Raw genomic sequence first — 8,303 nt, 5'->3', positions numbered from 1 at the left:
GTCTTATCCCACTGCTTTCTGTAATCATTGTCCATATAGAAGTTTCTTAGCATCTCAGACAAAATATCATTGAATATAGTCACGCTCAAATAATTAAAATCAATTAAAATCAATAACAATTAACAAATTAAAAAAAATTACAGTAGCAGGCTGGCAGCAGCTAGCACTGAAGAACAACAAATCAATAGCAAGAACAAATTAATAGCAAGAAATAGCAACAACAAATAATAGCAGTAGTGCAATGAAAAACAGAGAAACAATAGCAAGAACAACAAACAATAGCAAGAACAGAGATCGAAAATCAAAAAGCAAAAAATAGCAAGAAGAGACTGAATCAGAAATTGAAGAACCAACCTGACTCTCCATTCTTGATGAGTTGATGATGGAGTGGCAAAGTGCAGGGAGGACCACGGAAAGAGAGAGGCGCTACGAGGACGACGGCGTCCTGCACTGCTGATGGAGAGTTGCTATGGCCTGTGTGGAGAACAACGACGTGTTGCTGGCCTGCTGCTACGTGGAGCCTTGCCAGGGAGGACGACGGAGAGAGAGAGGTGCTACGAGGAAGGGAGGAGAAGAGGAAAGGGTCGCGGGACACGAGCAAGGGTTGGTGCCGTCCGGCGACGTCAATGGCGGAGGAGAGGGAGGAGTTTTAATGCTGTGAGAAATGAGGGGATGAGGATTTTCGGCGCTGAGGATTGGAGAGTGAAGAGGGAGTTAGGGTTACTAGTGCGCCTAGCGCATTTCACTCATTTGGGAGTGAGTGGGGTTGTGTTTGGGGGGAATTTAGATGTTTTAAATTTTAAATTTTTATTGTAGAGGATAAAGCCTTATTTTTTATTTTTGAATAGATTTTTTTATATTTTTTTTCGTTTCTCATTTATATAAATGGTGAAAGATTTTATTTTATTTTTTAAAATAAAATTTAAAATTTAGAGGATTTAAATCTTTTTAAAAAAGAGAATTGTGAACAGTGTGATTAATTTAAAAATTTTTAAGAGAACTAGTTCTTAATAGTAATTTAGTATAATTATAATATTATAATATATTAAAATTATTTTAAAAATATATCAAATATTTATTTATTAATTTATTAATGAGTTAAAATAATTATTTTAATTTAAAATATAAAATTATTTAATTATTTTATTTTTCATAAAATTAAATTTAAAAATTTTTATTATTTAAATTAAATTTTTTAATTTTTATTATCTTACAATTATTTACATTTTAATTATGTATAATAACTAATTATTAAAAAATTATTTAAAAGTCTTAATTAAATAAGATTAATTTAAAAAAAATTAATTTAGTTTATTTTAATATTTTAAAAATAAAATTTTTGAATAAATGAAATCATTTCTAACTAATTTATCAAAAACAAAAAAAATGATAAGAACCATGGGAGAAAGAAATTACATAGAACATCCTATATAAGAAGTGAAGTTAATGCGTAATGTACGTGTTTAGTATAAAAAAAAGTAGTCAAGATTTTTATTAGTGAAGAGTTTTTAACAATAATAATATATTAATAAATTTGTGGTTTAACTGGAACAAAAAATTTAAGAAAAAGCTTTTGATTTAAATTGTTTGAAATTTTTTAGAATTGATATCTTGCTAGAATATTATAAATTATTAGTTATTAAAAATTAGCTAGTTAATTATTAGTCACAACTTTGGTACTTTAATAATTGGATTTGGATCCTCTAAAATTTGAATTACACTTTAGAGAGTAAAGTGTGATCTCTCACCATTAATTTATAAGTGGAACCAAGAATAAATATGAAAGAGAAACTATTCAAGAGTAGAAGATCACACTTTACTCTCTAAAGTAAAATTCAAACTTTAGAGGATCCAAATCCTTAATTATTCTCTCGTTTAAAATTACTTTAGATTAGTGACAAAATTGTGACAAATTACATTAGTGTGTTTGGCAAATTTATTTCAAATTTTTCATGAATTTTCCATGGATTTATATAGAGGTTAGTGATTAGTAGTAACATGAAATAAGGACAGAATAAGGACTAACATTTTTTCTAACAAATTAGTAGCAACATGAAATAAATGAGAAAAGTATATCGGTTGCTAAACGGTCGCTAATTCCTCACTAAATAAGCTTTTGATTAGTGACTCAATTGTGACCAATTACTTCTAAAATTTTTTCGATCAACTTTGGATTTGTTATAACTCTGCGACGGATTTCCAATGAGATTAGCAAGTAATTTGCTACAAAATAGGTAGGATATAGCTTTTACTTTGCGACAAGATTGCAGTTGCCAAGTCACTAGCTAAATTAAACTTGCGACAACTTAGCGACAAATGTATTTCGCCCGCTAATCAGCGACTTGAAATCAGCGAACGAAGTGTGTCAGTTGTTAAACAGTCGTAAATTTCTTGCTACTTAGGTCATAGGCACTCAATATCCATATTTCTACTTTAGCGACTAATTAGCAAGGAACACTTTCCTAGCTGAATGATATATCCGTTGCGACGAGTTAGCGATGACTGTTTTCTGTCGCTACCCTAATTTTTAATTTTACAATATTATGCGACAAATTAGCGAGAAACGAATTGCTCGCTAAAAATAAAAACTTTGGCGACAAATTAGCTAGGAATTTGTCCATCGCAGAATACATTTCAAGTTTTTGTGACAGATTAGCTAGGGACATTGTTCCTCACTAATTAGAGTTTTTCACACAAAGTTTATTTAGCGACGAACTAGTGTGTGAATTGTTTCTCGCTACTTTACTTTTATTCGATTGAACTCCTAAGTGACTGATTTGCTAGAACATTGTCACTCGCTAATTAATTTGTGAGAAATTAGCGAGAAAATTTTTTTCGCTCTTTTTTTAGCTATAAAAGTCAATCTGTGAGAAACAAACTTACTCGTAAATCTTTCGCTAATCAGTCGTTTTTCTCAAGTTCGGGTATTTTGTGACCGCTTATTAATTTTGTCGTTAGTGCATCACTAATTCCTCACAAGTTAGTGACGAATTAATGACAAAAAATATTTCTTGTAAAAATTTGTCGCTAATTTGTCAAATTCTTATAGTGCATAGGATAAAAAGTAAAAACTAGCCATGTTATATGGAGTCTCAGCAGAATAAAAGTACAGCAGCTCTTAATTAACCCTTCTATTGTTCCAAAAGTTGATCAATCATTTCTGGGTCTTAGCAGGAAATTAATTACTATTTTAATGTTAGAGATATATACATCTTCTTATCCGTTTAAGTTTTTTTTTATATAGCAGCGGTTCTATAAACTTGGATCCTTAGTAATTTCAAAAGAAAAAGTTTTAGCAAAAATTAAATAAAAAAATCTATAAAAAATTTATAAAACTCTTATATAATATAACTATATAAGAGAATATGTTATAAATATAATCATATATTTATCTCTTCCTATCAATTAAAGTTTTTTTTTTGAAGAAATGATTTGATGAAACTTGATTATGATAGTGTCAATGTTGATGACTTTATGTATGTTCATCGTAGACAAGAGGCTGCTAATGACCCAACTTAATCGGAGTGGATTTTCTCTAATGAAAAAAAAAATTGAATGATATTAATTATAATTTTTTATCCTTTATTATTCTCACTCTCATATTTAATTTTCATCCTATTTATAAAATTAATAATAAAAAATCATACTGTATTTTTTTAAATATTAAAAAAACTGGAGAGGATCAATTTCCAGCTTAACTGGGGTGGTGTTGTAGAAGTCATACCGCAAAACTTCTAAACTTCGAAAAACCAAACTTTTCCCGATTTTCAATCTACACATTAAATGCAGTTTGACTACGTTATATCCTTCAGAAAGCATACCAGAAAGGTGCATCTAATCTGTCTGAAATAGTAAAATATGCTTAATTAATACTCCTTTTAAGAATGCATAGATAATTTTTGGACAGGCAGGCTATACTATTTTACGAGAGAATAATGTTAAAAAATTAATTTTTTTTTCAATTAATATCAGTTACGTTTTTGAAATTATTTTATTAAATAATTTCAAATTTTAGATTTCAAATACTAAATTATAAATTTAATAATATTAACTAACTAAAAATTAATTTTTTATTCTTTCTTTTTATAAAATTAGGTACCAGCAGTGTTATAAATTCGTAAGACGTATTTTCAAATATCTTTCCATAGTTTATTTCTTAACTAATAAAAAACGTATTATTGCATGTATGTATTGAAACATATAAAGTATATACTTAAAGTTTTTCTTGTTTAGGATAATTATTAGGATCTTTTGTTCATAAATAACTGCAATTTAAGATTAAATTTGATGTTTAATATTATTTGTTAATTTAGAATTTTAATATAAGATTAACTAATTCTTTTCAATTTTATCATTATTTTAATTATTTCTTTTAACTTGCTTGCAATAATTATTTCGCACCTGCTATAACACTATTCTTTTTCCTTTTTATCAAAATAGTATACATTTTCTCTTCTAAATTTTATGTGGTAAACTTATTTGTTTATTTAAATAAATATTGGAGGTTTGAATTTTACTTTACACATATATAGGGTTAATACTCAAATTCGTCCCTGAAAGATCACGCGATTTTTATTTTCGTCCTTGAATGATTTTTTCAATCAAATTAGTCCCTGAAAGATAAACTGTTAGTCAAATTAGTCCTTCCGTTAGTTGGATGATGACGTGTCACGTTAAGTGCCACGTGGCACGCCACGTGACAGGTCAGTGATACGTGTCACTTGACATGTAAAAAAGTTTTTTATTAGTCAAAATAGTCCTTGAAAGTCCAAACGTAAGTCATTTTCATCCCTCAAATTTTAAAAATTAGTCAAACTAGTCCTTATATAATTTTTTTTTATTTTTTTCATAATATTAAATTTGAAATATTTTTTGATACTACTAATTTTAATAGAAATGTAATTAACAAACAAAACATTAGTAATTGTATCTTTTCTTTTTAAAAATTTTTTCAATAAAATTATCTATCTCCTTTAATTCTTCTCAAAATATCTCTTATTCTTTTCTATTCTAAAATCTTTTTCTTACATTATTGCATTTTGCTGGAATATATATATATATACTCAAAATTGAAATATATGTATTTATTAACCTAAACAAAGTTATATGCTCAAAATCAAAATTTATGTATGTTAACCTAAACAAAGTTATACCATTATTTTTTTTACTACATCTTTTTTTTTTCATTACGGTATTACTTACATATAGGATGTAATGATAGTGATACTTAAAGTCAAAATTTAAGAAGATTCACAAATTTTACTTCAATTCCTATATAAACTGGTAGTGATAAACCAGTTTTTCAATTATTGAGTTTTACTATATAAATTAAATAATAATAAAATTATAATTTTAAAAAATGTAAAAGATTTAAAATTTAAAATAATTACTATATTATTTAGTAAAATTTAAAATATTAAATTTTTAAATATATAATCAACAATAATTTGATAAACTCATTTAAATAGAAAAAATTCACATAAAAAATTACAATTTGAAAATGTAAAATTTTAAAATACAAATGACAAAATAACTTTATAAAAATTTTACGTAAAGAGAATTTTGTTTATTAAGGTTTAAAAAATAATATTAAAATTAGTAGTATAAAAAATATTATAAATTTAATATTATAAAAAAATATAATGACTAGTTTGACTAATTTTTAAAATTTGAGGGATGAAAATGACTTACGTCTGGACTTTCAAGGACTATTTTGACTAATAAAAAACTTTTTTATATGTCAAGTGACGTGTCACTGACCTGCCACGTGGCGTGCCATGTGTCACTGATCTGTCACATGACACTTAATGTGACACGTCATCATCCAATTGACGGAAGGACTAATTTGACTAACAGTTTATCTTTTAGGGACTAATTTGATTAAAAAAATCATTCAGGGACGAAAATGAAGATCGCGTGATCTTTCAGAGACAAATTTGAGCATTAACCCCACATATATAACTCATTAGATAGTGGTATATCTTAAATAGAATTTTGATTCACCAAAAATTAATTCATTATCTTCTGATTTATTAAAAGATAATGTGAAAACCAAAATTATATTGGATAAACAAGTATTTTTATAATTAAGTTTAAAAAATTTATATTTTTGTTAAATAATATAATTTAAAAAAATTGGATAAAAATATAAAAAATTATGTATAAATAATGTAAGGAAAAACATAAAAAGGAAGAATAGAAAAAGATAAAAAAATGGAAAAAGAAGAACCAAACGTAAAAAAACACACGCATAATAGAAGAAGAAGACAAAATGAGAAAGCACAAAATGCGTAAAGAAAAAGCACAGGCAAGAAGAAAGAAAAAAGAAGAGAAGAAGAAAGAATAACGAAGAAGCGGCAACAAGTGAAGACAAAAAGAAAAAAAAAAAAAGGATATTTAGGTTTAGTTTGGTAAAATTTTTATTTTTTAAAATTAGTTTATAAAAATTAATTTTTAAAAAATAATTTTTTAAAAGTTGTAGTATTTATATTTGGTAAATTAAATAAAAAATAATTTTTAATAAACACAAACAACATCAATTGTATTTGATAAAATGGTTTTTAAAATTTAAAAATACTATAATAGACATAAATGTAAATATTAAATTTGAAAATTAGTTAATATATGAGGTTATATTAGACTTTTAAATTTGTTTTAAAAAGTATAAGCCAATTTTAAAAAATTTTATTTTAGGTACTTTTAAAAATATTCTAATTTTTTAAAAATTATAAACACAAATATATAATTTTTTTTATTTACCAAACACAAAATAAAAAACTTAAACTTTTAAAAAATATAAATATTTCTTTATAAGATTTTACCAAACTAAACCTTAGTGTGTTTTAACTGAATTGAAAACTTAGTTGAAAAAAACTTATTCAACTAGCACTACTTGATTGGTTTAGCTAAAATAATAAATGTAATAAAAAATAGGCTTAATATCTAGGCGCGCCGCCGGTTATTAATAATTTGGAAACTGTTAAAAAGTCTACCAATAAGAAGCGTAAATGATCAACAATTCAACATGCTACAGTGCCCCAACCTCAGTCTCAAGCTAACTTTTCATCTACGTATTCACAATTATGAGCTTTAATACCATTTCGTACATTCAATCTACAATAAGTAACTGTGACGAAAATACGGTACTATAAAAATAAAAATAAAAATAAAAATGTTGAAGGATAATGCATTATTAGTAGTGCCCCAAATTAATAAAAAATTTTAAGATTTGTTTAAACAAGCCAATAATCTAATCATTTGATCAATTCAAATTGATTATTACAAAGTATATTATTTTGATTTCAAGGATAGAAATAAAAATTCATTTATCTATTATACTTAATCAATTTGATATTATTAATTGATTAGGAAATAACTAAATTCATCTATTACTTAATTAATCAATTTGATATTAATTGATTAGAAAATTTATACGTTATGTTGAACTTCATTTTAGTTTTATATTATTTAATTTGGCATAAAATATTTTACAATTTTTTATATTATCATTTTATTAAAATTTTTATTACTCCATATTTATTCTTCAAATATCTTTTTTTCAATTTTTTCTTTTTTTTTCGTCCTTTCTTTTTATCTATAATCCAATTTTACTCTTAAACTCTAAACTCTATATCCTGTAAAAAAAAAAGATGCAGCAAAAACATAAAAAGATAGAAAAAAAACTTTTTTATTATACTTCTAAAAAATTTATTCTTAGCAATCTAGGTTATCGGAAGAAATTTTTTACTAAACCTTCAAAGAATTTGTCCTTGACAACCTAGATTAAAGAGTTGAAATTGAAAGAACTGACACTAAAAATTGCCTTAGGCTGGATCCTTTAAATTTCTTCATGCAACAAGTAACACAAATCTTTCATCTCATTTGGTCACACATAGAAAAACGTGCATAAGACAACTACGAAAATTTATTCATCAAAAACTGTGTAAATTGTCTTACAAAAAGTGTTTAAATAAATTCCTAATAAATTAGCCTAAAAATAGGCTATATCTTCTTATATATGACTCTAAAATTGATTATATCCATTTAAATCAAATATGATTTAAATTAAAAAATTATAAAAGATATGATAACTAATTTAAATCATATTTGATCTCATCAGATTAGATCAGATTTGATTTAAATTTAAAACACCTAAAAATACTACTAAACAAATCAAAACCAAATCAAATCTTTAACAAATTTTAACAACTAATCAAACAAAAATAGAAACTACATAAATTCAAAAATAATTACTAAATTTGCGTTTTTCACTAGACTTGAAAAATACTGTTGAGCTTCTTGCT

Source organism: Arachis hypogaea, chromosome 16 (assembly GCF_003086295.3).
Source record: "Arachis hypogaea cultivar Tifrunner chromosome 16, arahy.Tifrunner.gnm2.J5K5, whole genome shotgun sequence".
NCBI classification, from domain to species: Eukaryota; Viridiplantae; Streptophyta; class Magnoliopsida; order Fabales; family Fabaceae; genus Arachis; species Arachis hypogaea.
This window is presented reverse-complemented; position numbering follows the sequence as displayed.